This window comes from Neofelis nebulosa, chromosome 6, assembly GCF_028018385.1.
Source record: "Neofelis nebulosa isolate mNeoNeb1 chromosome 6, mNeoNeb1.pri, whole genome shotgun sequence".
NCBI classification, from domain to species: Eukaryota; Metazoa; Chordata; class Mammalia; order Carnivora; family Felidae; genus Neofelis; species Neofelis nebulosa.
Window position 1 is genome coordinate 96192431 of NC_080787.1, and position 14344 is coordinate 96206774.

Here is a 14344-nt window from a genome sequence, read left to right on the forward strand (position 1 = left end):
TAGGTAATCATATCTTCAAAATCTACAGAATATTATATTTTTGGTCTCATTTTTTTAACCAACTTAAACCCTATTCTGTCAGCCCAACACATATCATTTTACCTCTTCCTTTTATATACTTTTAGAAATGTGCTAGAGTAGCAGGTCTCTCATGTTATACTCCAGTTTTCATAGGTAGGCTATTAAGTTCAGTAAGTACGGATGTTGAAGGGGGATGAGGAGTTACCTCCTTTGTTCTGCTGGCTTTACATTTTACACTACAGGAAAATAGTTCAGTGTTTCCTCTCTTTGAATTTCTATGAAGTTTACTTTTCTTCCATCAAAATTTTTCTAAAAAGTTTCTCATTATAGAAGCTCAACTTAAGAAGACATTCTTCTCTAAAATTGATGGACAGTGAATGCTATATAAAAGCTAAACCTCAAAGAACTATTTCATCTACAAGATGTCAATTAACAATTTTGATTGTGTTTTTACTGAATCAGCTAAATTTTGGTATGTGTTTAGATGATTCAAATACAGAATAAATGGGTTTTGACCTTCAACTGAAAATTTATTTTGGCTAATTAAAATGGAAACACCACTCTTGTTTTTTTTAGCAGATCTTCTTGTTAAAATATTAGTCAGATGTGTTTAAAAAAAGAAACAGAGGAATTTTTGTGCTTTTCTATACAGTCGCTTACCTACTTTTCTATACATTTGTTATCAAGTGGTATTATCAATAGAATTCATCAATTGGCTTTGCCTATATTACATTTTTCATACTAGATCTTTAAAATTTGTATATAGAAATAATATTAATAATGCCATACATTTAATGAAATTTTCTAAGGAAACATCAAAAAACAGAATAAGGAAAACCAAAACTTCTTTTCATCTATCAAATGTGTACAAGCTGAATATGCTGATACTTTATTAATCAGCAAATATATTATAAGGCATCTAATAAAGTGCTAATATTTATACTATTTAAAGCATGCCTACAATTTTTCAAGAAAGAAAACACAATCAAATATTAAAAGGAAAAAAATGGAAAGACATGCCTCAAACCAAACAAATCAAAATTATTAACATAGGAAAAGATGCTCAAATTTATTAAGCCAGAAATATTCATATTAAGTTACGCCTACTAGTTTGACAAAAAATATTGTTATATAACTTATTCCTTGGTCAAATGGAGGAAAAGAGACATTTTCATTTATAGAGACATTTTAATTACTGTCTTTTTTTTTAAATTTTTTTAACATTTATTTATTTTTGAGACAGAGAGAGACAGAGCATGAGCGGGGGAGGGGCAGAGAGAGAGGGAGACACAGAATCAGAAGCAGGCTCCAGGTTCTGAGCCATCAGCCCAGCGCCTGACGTGGGGCTCAAACTCACGGACTGCGAGATCGTGACCTGAGCCGAAGTCGGATGCTCAACCAACTGAGCCACCCAGGCGCCCCTTAATTATTGTCTTTTTTCTCAAATTAACCTGTAAATATTAATATAAAATTATACGCATACTAAAGTAAGCAATCCAACTTTTGAGGATCCATTCATTGTAACAAATGTCTAAGAGTATCAGTATGTTTATAGGAGGATGTTATCTTTAAAACAAATTAAAGAAGGGGCTCCTGGATGAATCAGTCAGTTAAGCATTGACTCTTGGTTTTGGCTCAAGTCGTGGTTTCGCGGTTCATGAGATTGGAGCCCTACACTGACAACACGGAGCCTTCCTGGGATTCTCTTTTTCTCCCTTTCTGCCCCTACTCCATGTGTCCTCTATTTCAAAGTAAATAAACAAGCATTTTTAAAAAGTTCATCAGAAATTTAATGTTAGTTTATTGATAGATAAAAGGTAAAGGAGGTAAAAAAAATGCATAGAAAGGAATAAATGTCCCCATGATTTAAAAATAGTGTTATAATTGAGTTATTTATGCAAAATTATTATATATGTCTGTATGTATGAAAGGTGTAAAAAAATAAGATCACTATAAATATCAATGTTGGTTACCTTATGGTGGATAAAGTAAAAGGTATTTAGTGCTTTAAGATATTATTTTATTTCCTATTTCTTTAAATATGATATCAATAGAACACTCATCTCATTTTTTTCTATAATTAGTCTTCTCATGTTGTTTTACTACTTCACCATTCCTCACTCTTACTGTTTTATTTATCTTTTATATGTTTAATTCATATGTACTGGAGGTATATAATCGAAATCTATTTCTCTTGCTGATGATAATACCTCCATTAAGACATTGTGAGGATTTTATTATTTTTTTAATGTTTACTTATTTTTGAAAGAGATATGGAGAGCGAGCAGGAGATGGGCAGAGAGAGAGGGAGACACAGAATCCAAAGCAGGCTCCAGGCTCTGAGCTGTCAGCACAAAGCCCAATATGGGGCTCAAACTCACAAACCATGAGATCATGACCTGAGCAGAAGTCAGATGCCTAACCAACTGAGCCACCCAGGGACCCCTAGACATAGGGAGGATTTTAAAAGTGAAAGTTATTGAAGCATAATTTACACATGACAGTATAAACACCATTGAATTATACGGCTCAATAAGTTTTGGCTGTTCTTTGACAACTGTGTTGTTCCCAGTTTGGGAGCTTTCTGAAAAGTATAAATGAATATGTATAACTGGGTTGCTTACCAGTAATTTCAGATCACTGACAATACTAAAACTATAAAAGAGATGAAAGAGAAAAGCTAGTTCTCATTCTGAAAGAAAATTTTGTGACTGAGTTTAAGAAAATGTTGAATATCTTCTAAAAGACAATTTTTAATCAGGTTATTTGTTTGTTTTCCTTTTGAGTGAGTTATAGGAGATTCACACATATTTTGAGTATTAAGCTCTTAGAAGAAAGAGGGCTTGATATAAGGAAATTTTTAGAGATTGTGAATATGTGTAGTACCTTGTTTATGGTATGGTAATGGGTGTATGCATGCATATGTCCATATTCATCAAGATGTATATATTAAATACGTGCACTTATTTGTATATCAATTGCACCTAGACAAACCTTAAAAAAATAGGAAGTGACTAAATTAGGCTAAAGTAAAAGGTAAGGACAAATGAGTATAATGTACTTTGGATTAATACTGAAAAATGTATAATACTGGATAATGTAATTAATAAGGTTGATTTGTATCATAATTATTCTTTTTAATCAGTACATGAGTTTTGTGATGCAAAGAGTAATTCTATTTCCCCCTGAGAAATATTCACATTCCTTTCACTGTAATAAGTTAGCATTTAGCATCTTTTTACCTGAGAAATATTTCCCCCTGAAAAATATTTGCATGCCTTTCCCTGTAATAAGTTAGCATCCTCTTCTCAATATAGTAATCTGGGAGAAAATTAATACATAAGATAAACTATGTGGTACTTTATACCTCCTCTACATATAAATATATCAAGTGATTTATGGTAAAAACTCTGAAAAATGTTTCATATGAGTTTCTCTTGTTCTTTAAACTTAAAACCATTAATTCACATCTGATATATTTATTATAAAAGTCTAGTCATTGATTGAGAACTTTTTAGGGATATGTACTTAATTTTAAATTTCTTAATTTTTTAAGTGATGGAGTTATTAACATTTTCAGTATTTTGATAAGTGAAAAATTGAAAAAAAATTCATTTTAACATTTTAGGTTTAATAAAACTCAAATTTATATTTAGCAAATGTGACCAATTTTATTTCCCAAAAAGGGCTGTAACAATATCTCCATCCCACATTCTTCAAGAAACTTCCACTACTCTATGAAGACCTGAAGTCTAATTTCCTTCCCTCAAATTTGGGCAAGCATGTAACTTGCTTATAACCTAAAGAATATGGTAGATATAAAACTGCAAGACTTTCAAGGCTATACCTTAATAGGTGAGGCAACATTCACCTTTATTAGATAGGTTATTGTTTCGGGGGCATTCTATGGCATGTCAAAAATTCTACTACTCTGAGATTCTCTTGCTGAAGAGACCATATTTAGGGTTCAGATTAACAGACTGCTGAACTCCCAGCTGACAGATGGCCACAAGAGTGAACATTTTGGATGGCCAACCAAGTTGAGCCTTCAAGGGGTCTACCACTCTAGGCAACATCTGGCATAGCCTCAGGAGATTGAAGTGAGAATCGCCCAACCAAACCCTTTCTGAATCTTTGACCCAAAAAATCATGGGCAACATGAAAATGTTTAGCTAAGTTTTGGAGTAATTTACAATGTAGTCATGATAAATGAAATATTCATTAAATAGAAAGTGTAGAAGACGTAGGCAATTTGAATCAACCTCTCACTTGTCTTGAGAGTCCAAATTAGACACATAAATATTTGTAGGAACAGCAGGAACATCAAGTGTAATCCTTCATTTCAATATTGAGGCACATGGCCTAGAGAAGATAGCTACTCATCGGTAGATTAAGGACTGGAACACATTTTCATGATTGCTGGTGTAGTATTTTTGAGTAGTTTTAAATATCTCTGTATCTGGAGTATTAATCAACATTTTATTAATTGTTCCTATTTTCTTTCTTTTACCAAAATCAACCCCTGCATAACTTTCTTTGATTCTCAAACTCATTCCCAACACCTATATTTAAAATTCACCTTATATAAAGTACTATATTAAATACTTGGGCATTAAACATGAAGATTTCAAGTGAGGGGTTATTGTTTAATATACAAGGCATTTAAATCATATATTGTGAATAAAATGTGATTAGTTACATAAGAGTTCCATTTAAAAAATTTTTAAGATTTGGGGAGAAGATGGCGGCATAGGAGGACACTGGGCTCACTGTGTCCTGCTGATCACTTAGATTCCACCCACAACTGCCTAAATAACCCAGAAAACTGCCAGAAGACTAGCAGAATGGATTCTCCAGAGCCAAGCGTAGATGACAGGCCCACAGAAGAGGGGCCCCTCTGGAAGCAGATCACTGAAGGAAAAGCAAGCTGAGCCTGCCCCTCCCGCCACTGTGTACCTTGCCAATCCACCCCAGCTAATACGCCACATCCCCAGCACCACAAGCCTGGCAGTGTGCAAGTAGCCCAGACAGGGGACACACCACCCCACAGTGAATGCCGCCCCTAGGAGAGGGGAAGAGAAGGCACACACCAGTCTGACTATGGCCCCAGTGGTGGGCTGGGGGCAGACATCAGGTCTGACTGCGGCCCGCCCACCAATGCAAGTTATTCAAGACAGCACAGGTGAAGTGCCCTGCAGTTCCGAGCCACTGCAGGGACTATCCAAAATGATGAAACGGAAGAATTCCCCTCAAAAGAAACTCCAGGAAGTAGCGATAATTAACGAACTGACCAAAAATGAATTAAAAATATAACAGAAAGTGAATTTAAAATAATAGTCATAAAATTAATCGCTGGGCTTGAAAACAGTATAGAGGACAGCAGAGAATCTATTGCTACAGAGATCAAGGGACTAAGAAACAGCCAGGAGGAGCTAAAAATGCTATAAATGAGCTGCAAAATAAAATGGAGGTGACCACAGCTCAGATTGAAGAGTCAGAGGAGAGAATAGGTGGACTAGATAAAATTACGGAAAAAGAGGAAGCTGAGAAAAAGAGAGACAAAAAAATCCAGGAGTATGAGGGGAAAATTAGAGAACTAAGTGATGCACTAAAGAGAAATAATCTACGCATAATTAGTATTCCAGAGGAGGAAGAGAGAGGGAAAGGTGCTGAAGGTGTACTTGAAGAAATAATAGCTGAGAACTTCCCTGATCTGGGGAAGGAAAAAGGCATTGAAATCCAAGAGGCACAGAGAACTCCCTTCAGACATAACTTGAATCGATCTTCTGCATGACATATCATAGTGAAACTGGCAAAATACTCAATTTTTGAACTGAAATTTTTGAATTGAAAGGAGCTAAGGATAAATGTGCTCTAACATATAAAGGGAGACCTATAAGACTCGTGACGGATCTCTCTACTGAAATTTGGCAGGCCAGAAAGAAATGGCAGGAGATCTTCAATGTGATCAACAGAAAAAATATGCACCGAGGATCCTTTATCCAGCAAATATGTCATTTAGAATAGAAGGAGAGATAAAGGTCTTCCCAAACAAACAAAAACTGAAGGAATTCGTCACCACTAAACCAGCCCTACAAGAGATCCTACAGGGTATCCTGTGAGACAAAGTACCAGAGACATCGCTACAAGCATGAAATCTACAGATATCACAATGACTCTAAACCCATATCTTTCTATAATAACACAATGTAAATGGACTAAATACTCGAACCAAAAGACATAGGGTATCAGAATGGATAAAAAAACAAGACCCATCTATTTGCTATCTACAAGAGACTCATTTTAGACCTGAGGACACCTTCAGTTTGAAAGTGAGAAGATGGAGAACTATCTACCATGCTACTGGAAGTCAAAAGAAAGCTGGAGTAACCATACTTATATCAGACAAACTAGACTTTAAATTAAAGGCTGTAACGAGAGATGAAGAAGGGCATTATATAGTAATTACAGGGTCTATCCATCAGGAAGAGGTAACAATTATAAATGTCTATGCGCCAAATACGGGAACCCCCAAATATATAAAACAATTACTCACAAACATAAGCAACCTTATTGATAAGAATGTGGTAATTGCAGGGGAACTTAATACTCCACTTACAACAATGGATAGATCATCTAGACACACAGTCAATAAAGAAACAAGGGCCCTGAATGATACATTGGATCAGATGGACTTGACAGATATATTTAGAACTCTGTATCCCAAAGAACAGAATATACTTTCTTCTCGAGTGCACATGGAACATTCTCCAAGATAGATCACATGCTGGCTCACAAAACACCCCTTAATAAGTATAGAAGTGGGATTCATTCCTGGGATGCAGGACTGGTTCAACATTCGCAAATCAATCAGCGTGATACATCACATTAATAAAAGAAAAGATAAGAACCATATGATCCTGTCAATCGATGCAGAAAAAGCATTTGACAAAATTCAGCATCCTTTCTTAATAAAAACCCTCGAGAAAGTCAGGATAGTAGGAACACACTTAAACATCATAAAAGCCATTTATGAAAAGCCCACAGCTAACATCATCCTCAATGGGAAAAAACTGAGAGCTTTTTCCCTGAGATCAGGAACACAACAGGGATGTCCACTCTCGCCGTTGTTGTTTAACATAGCGTTGGAAGGTCTAGCTTCAGCAATCAGACAACAAAAGGAAATCAAAGGCATCAAAATTGGCAAAGATGAAGTCAAGCTTTCACTTTTCGCAGATGACATGATATTATACATGGAAAATCCGATATAGGCTCCACCAAAAGTCTGCTAGAACTGATACATGAATTCAGCAAAGTTGCAGGATACAAAATCAATGTACAGAAATCAGTTGTATTCTTATACACTAATAATGAAGCAACAGAAAGACAATAAAGAAACTGATCCCATTCACAATTGCACCAAGAAGCATAAAATACCTAGGAGTAAATCTAACCAAAGATGTACAAGATCTGTATGCTGAAAACTATAGAAAGCTTATGAAGGAAATTGAAGAAGATAGAAAGAAATGGGAAAACATTCCATGCTCATGGGTTGTAAGAATAAATATTGTGAAAATGTCAATACTACCCTAAGCTAGCTACACATTCAATTCAATCTCAATCAAAATTCCACCAGCATTCTTCTCAAAGCTAGAACAAGCAATCCTAAAATTCATATAGAACCTAAAATTGTAATTTTGAAAGAAGTAATTTTGAAGAAGAAGTAATTTTGAAGAAGTAATTTTGAAGAAGAAGACCAAAGCAGGAGGCATCACAAACCCAGACTTTAGCCTCTACTACAAAGCTGTCATCATCAAGACAGCATGGTATTGGCACAAAAACAGACACATAGACCAATGGAATAGAATAGAAACCCCAGAACTAGACCAACAAACGTATGGCCAACTAATCTTTGACAAAGCAGGAAAGAATATCCAATGGAAAAAAGACAGTCTCTTTAACAAATGGTGCAAGGAGAATTGGATGGCAACATGCAGGAGGTTGAAACTAGACCACTTTCTTACACCATTCACAAAAATAAATTCAAAATGGATAAAGGACCTGAATGTGAGACAGGAAACCATCAAAACCCTAGAGGAGAAAGCAGGAAAAGACCTCTATGACCTCAGCCGTAGCAATCTCTTACTCGGCACATCCCCAAAGGCAAGGGAATTAAAAGCAAAAATGAACTATTGGGACCTCATGAAGATAAAAAGCTTCTGCACAGCAAAGGAAACAACCAACAAAACTAAAAGGCAACCAACGGAATGGGAAAATATATTTGTAAATGACATATCGGACAAAGGGCTAGTATCCAAAATCTATAAATAGCTCACCAAACTCAACACCTGAAAAACAAATAATCCGGTGAAGAAATGGGCAGAAAACATGAATGGACACTTCTCTAAAGAAGACATTCAGATAGCCAACAGGCTCATGAAAAGATGCTCAACGTCGCTTCTCATCAGGGAAATACAAATCAAAACCACACTCAGATATCACCTCACACCAGTCAGAGTGGCCAAAATGAACAAATCAGGAGTCTATAGATGCTGGAGAGGATGTGGAGAAACGGGAACCCTCTTGCACTGTTGGTGGGAATGCAAACTGGTGCAGCCACTGTGGAAAACAGTGTCGAGGTTCCTCAAAAAATTAAAGATAGACCTACCCTATGACCCAGCAGTAGCACTGGTAGGAATTTACCCAAGGGATACAGGAGTACTAATGCATAGGGGCACTTGTACCCCAATGTTTATAGCAGCACTCTCAACAATAGCCAAATTATGGAAAGAGCCTAAATGTCCATCAACTGATGAATGGATAAAGAAATTGTGGTTTATATACACAATGGAGTACTACGTGGCAATGAGAAAGAATGAAATATGGCTCTTTGTAGCAACGTGGATGGAACTGGAGATTGTTATGCTAAGTGAAATAAGCCATACAGAGAAAGATAGATACCATATGTCTTCATTCTTTTGTGGATCCTGAGAAACTTAACAGAAACCCATGGGGGAGGGAAAGGAAAAAAAAAAAGAGGTTAGATAGGGAGAGAGCCAAACATAAGAGACTCTTAAAAACTGAGAAAAGGGGCGCCTGGGTGGCGCAGTCGGTTAAGCGTCTGACTTCAGCTCAGGTCACGATCTCGCGGTCCATGAGTTCGAGCCCCACGTCGAGCTCTGGGCTGATGGCTCAGAGCCTGGAGCCTGCTTCCAATTCTGTGTCTCCTTCTCTCTCTACCCCTCCCCCCTTCATGCTCTGTCTCTCTCTGTCTCAAAAATAAATAAAAACGTTAAAAAAATTTTTTTTGAAAAAACTGAGAAAAAACTGAGGGTTGATGGGGGTGGGAGGGAGGGGAGGGTGGGTGATGGGTATTGAAGAGGGCATCTTTTGGAATGAGCACTGGGTGTTGTATGGAAACTAATTTGACAATAAATTTCATATATTAAAAAAATAAAAAATAAAATAAAAAAGTTTTAATTATTATTTTTGAGAGAGAGCAAGTGGGGGAGGGGCAGAAGAGCTGAAGTGGGCTCTGTGCTGACAGCAGTGAGCCTGATGGTGGGCTCAAATTCACAAAATGAACCATGAGATCATGACCTGATCCAAAGTTGGATGCTCAACTAAGCCAACCAGATGTCCCATCCATTTTAAAAATTGTTATAAAATAGGAAAGTTTTATTCAATAAAACATCAGATTTACTAAGGCCACCAATGGTGTTTGAGGTAGCTTTTGAAGAATGAACTGTGTTTCAACAAGTAGAGGTGAATAGTTACAGCTTTTCAAAAAGAGGATATGCTGAACAAAGGCATAAAAATAAGTATAGTCAGGGGATGATGAGTGTTTTCACATGCCAGGATATAACATATGTTTGTGTATACTGAGTGGTACTGGAAGATGATAATGGACATGTAGATTGGGGCCATATGGCTAACTATCCTTGATGCCATACTAAAGGGGCAGGAGGGCAATATCAGAAATTAATTATGATTAAGGTATGTCTCAGGAATATGAAAAACTTTTATTACTGACACACCAGCAATAATATATTAGCTTAAACTTTTGATTGTGCTTTTTAAAATGTATTACTGCCCAGGTACTATTATTTTAGATTTTTCAGAATAGATCAATTTTAATTGTGATTTTGATTTAACATAACCTGGTATAGCAGTCACCTATTTGATAAGGCTTTTTACCACTTTGGGCAACTAGTAACTTTCGATTCACAAGCATCACTCAATAACAAATCTAGCTGGCTCAAAGAAATTACTCAAATAAGGATCTAAAAGGTAGATACGACATGATTGCAAATGATCCACTCTGTTCTAAGAAATGAATATTTCATGTCTGTGAGGTATTATTTGTCTTTATAAAGCAATCATTCTATGCTAAGGAGTTTTATCCTAGAAACTTTACTTTTTTCAGAGCACAATTTCCTTTTCATAAACAGCCTACTTAGAGTGACTGGAAAATCAACTAATGCATTGATTTAGCTAGTCAGTCTTCTTAAGGCAAATACTTGCTATGTTCTTGACCCTGTTTTATGAGTTGGGAAAAAAAAGGCACACAACATCTCCTGCCCCATTTTTTTTTCTTTTTATAGAAAGTCTTCAGTGGGAAGTCAAAGATCAACTTTCTAATACTAGGGATGCTGGCCAAAAGTTACCCTGACACAATTGGAAAGCTCAGAGCAGAAGTAAAATTATAATCTTGTCATTTTATAGAGAAAACATGTATCTGACCACTAGTATGTAAATACACAAAAAATGGGTTTTTTTGGAAAATTTACTTAACTCCATTCTCCTACTTACATAAATATAAATTTATATAATTTATGCCTTATTTTTCAAGTGTAGTATTCTATAAAATTCATGTAATTAATATTTCTTTTCAGCCTAGTAAACATCTCAACTGAAGATACATTTGAGTAAATGAAAATTCCTAACCAAAGGGATTTCCTGATATCATGAAATAGAGAAAATAAAAAAGGAAATAACTCATTGCACAGAATATAAACATAATCATTTGTCTATACGTATAGGTGTTTAACAAAGAAATAGTTGGCTTTCAGATGATTAGCTTCCTTAGTCTGGGAAGTAATAGGAGATTATAAATCAACTTCCCCTGTATCTACTGGACTCAATGTGGATAATGGACTCAGTTCAATATATAACAGCAGATAGTGTCTTGAAACCATGCATGGATCTATCATTGTCCATTGAATCAGAATTTTCCAAGTAAATCCAAAGGGAGATGCATTTTAAAAATATTATGTGATTTTGCAAATTTAATTTAGAAACAAGATATAGATGGTGTCTTGTTTCTCTTGTACAAATAACAATGTTCTACATACAGTATGGCTTAGTGGCAACATATGGAGAAATTCTACAGCTAGAAATGCAGCCTTGTTGCTTACTTTCCTTCATCTCCTAACAATGAGATAGACACAATATATCTAGCTGAGGTAGCCTTCTATACCCCTTTAATGCCTGTGAATACCTACAAGAATTCTTGAAAAACTTTAGGAGAGATTTTTAGTCAGCAGAAGAATTACTGGGGGGATGGGAGTGGGCAAGTCAAACACCCTGGAGATGCTCATAATCAGAGCCAGCCCTGTTACACATCAGGGAGAGTAACGAGCTCAACACAACATGGTTTACTCAGAGTTCATTTACATATATATTAAGTATATATTACTGCTTGGGAGATAATCACAGTTTTCAATATTTATAGTTTAGAATCAATGACAACATCACTTGCTGTGTATGGCATTAGGGCAAAAACTGGTAATTAGGTGGAGTATTCTCAAATTAGTTTTATTTCACTGACTAGCTACAGGATAATTAGACTATACATGATGGAATGGAAATATCTATATTATGTGAGACATGTCATGTTGAAACACCGAAAAAAAGAAATAAGCAGGTTCAACAGAATGATAGTAGTGTGACTTGCGTCTTTGTTGTGATGCAAGCAGATCATCCATAGCTATGAAACACATAATTTAACACATATGGTAGAAAACCCCTAATTTTAGTTTACCTCTAACTTTCAAACACCCTGGAGGTAATGACTTTATGGTGAACAAAACTATTACATAGTAATTAAAGTGTGAGCTCTAGACTTGGATCCTCTGCATCTTAAAGTTATCCCCACTGCTTACTACATGTATGGTCTTGGGCAAGTAACTTCCTTCTCCATGCCTAAGTTATTTCATGTGTAAAGTTATGGTATCAACTCTCGATTTCATATAGTTGTTCTAAGAGTTAAGCGAGCCAACTCCTATAGGATTTATAAATGAACATGGCAGATTCACAATTAATGTGATCTACTAGTGTTATGCTCTAAAATGCATTCTATTTGATTTGCTTGTTTTATTACTGATTCTAGCTAGCTAGCTAGCTTTCAATTATCTATCTAATTTTTTCTGGTTCCAAAAAAAAAATATCCATCACAGGCTATTTTACTAACAGGAAACACATACAAATTTCTTTGATAAATATTGTCATGACACTCTAAGCTTTCAATAATTATTCAAACTTTTTTTGTATATTTTGTAATTGTCATGAACAATAGATGTAAATTCCACACAAGACATCCATGCAGAGAATCCATGAAGAGAATTGCATTTCGTTTTAGACAAGAATACTGCATTACCTACTTTGAGCGGAAGTGTAATTACATATATTTTTAATGATTATATAAAATTGAAGGAGTGAGTTTTAGTCCAAATCCCAGTGAAAAATTAACTTTCTGCAGTCACTTAAAACAGCTTAGGAGGAAAAGTAGATTTTGTTAGAGATCACAAAAGACCACGCGTTTATTAAAGAGAGTCACAGAGCTGAAAAATAATGCATTATTTCAATTATGTCAGTTAAGTGAGTGGTAAGACTTTTTATGTAGATACTTCTTGCGCTGAGGAAGTAGTGTTCAAAACAATGCAATAAAAATGCTTGGTGGTTGATCTCCAGGAAAGATGGGAGTATAAGGGCAATACTTATTGGAGTAGATTATTTCATATACTCTGAAGAGAAACAGCTTCAACCTCAATCACAAATTCTGAACAACAGCTGGTAAACAACAATGAAACTTCAAATCCAGGAATTTATACATAACAATATGCAGTATGTACTTTATGATACAGTGAAAGGTATAGGAAGTAGGTGGAAGAAGTTATAAAAGACCCTGTTGAACAAGTTTGAAGGCTGAAGGGTAGACCACTTATGGGAGAAAATAGAACAGACCTTCTTGCAGAATGGAAGGAGTGCTTAGGAACTAGGTTTCTGTCTGCCATTTTCTTACAATAATAGCTTCCTTGTATGGATGACATTTGAAATGAGGATTAGCAATAAAACAATGTATATCAGTAAACATAAAATGCCCAGTGCTGTAGATAAATAATGACAACATTGAGCAACCTGCTCAACATAAAAACCATTAGACCAATACCATGCACAGGCATGAATTTTCAATGTATGTTATGTATAAGTTATAAGAAACTTAATGTGAGCACTTAATATCCAAACCACTCTAGAATCAATCAGTACCCAAAACTCTTACCAAACAAACCCTAACCAGTCTCTAACAATATTTTCACAAGACCTTACCATTGTGGGGTGTGTGTGTGTGTGTGTGTGTGTGTGTGTGCATATGAAATCTGGGAAGCATTAAAACAAGTGGATCAATTGATGATTAAGTTAACATGGAGAAAAGTAGCTAGTTATTTGCTAAGATTAGTGTCAATAATTTTTGCCAGTAAATTAGAACTCTTAAGTCAAATAAATCCTACAATATAACACCATCTCATAATAAATCATATAATTAATATTTGTATGAGAAAAACAGAAAAAATAATGCAGATCTATGACCAAACCTAAATCAGTTTTTAAAAGTAAATTTGTGCTAAAATAACGAGAACCAGAACTTACAAGATTATTTAAAATTTTTCTTGAAATAATAAAGATCTATAAGAAGCTAAATCAGCTTTTTCCCCAAAAGAAATGATGTGGAGGGAGGTATGTCCTTTAAGTTTTAAAAGGTATGATAATAGTAATAGTAATAAATAATAATAGTAATAGAAGCAAATAAGTAATGAAAGCTATGACTAATAAAATGGAATTGATAACTTGGAGACTAAGAAATGTGTTTTTAAAGGTTTGATTTTAAATAAGTAAGCAAAATAAGATTCTGTAGCTGGTGTTAGAGAAAACTCTCATTTAGAGAAAATAAAAGTAGATTTCAATTGAAAATTTTGTAACATGTATAGATATGGAATTCAGATATATTAAAGATCTAAATGTGAAAAGTAAAATTAATGTAGCT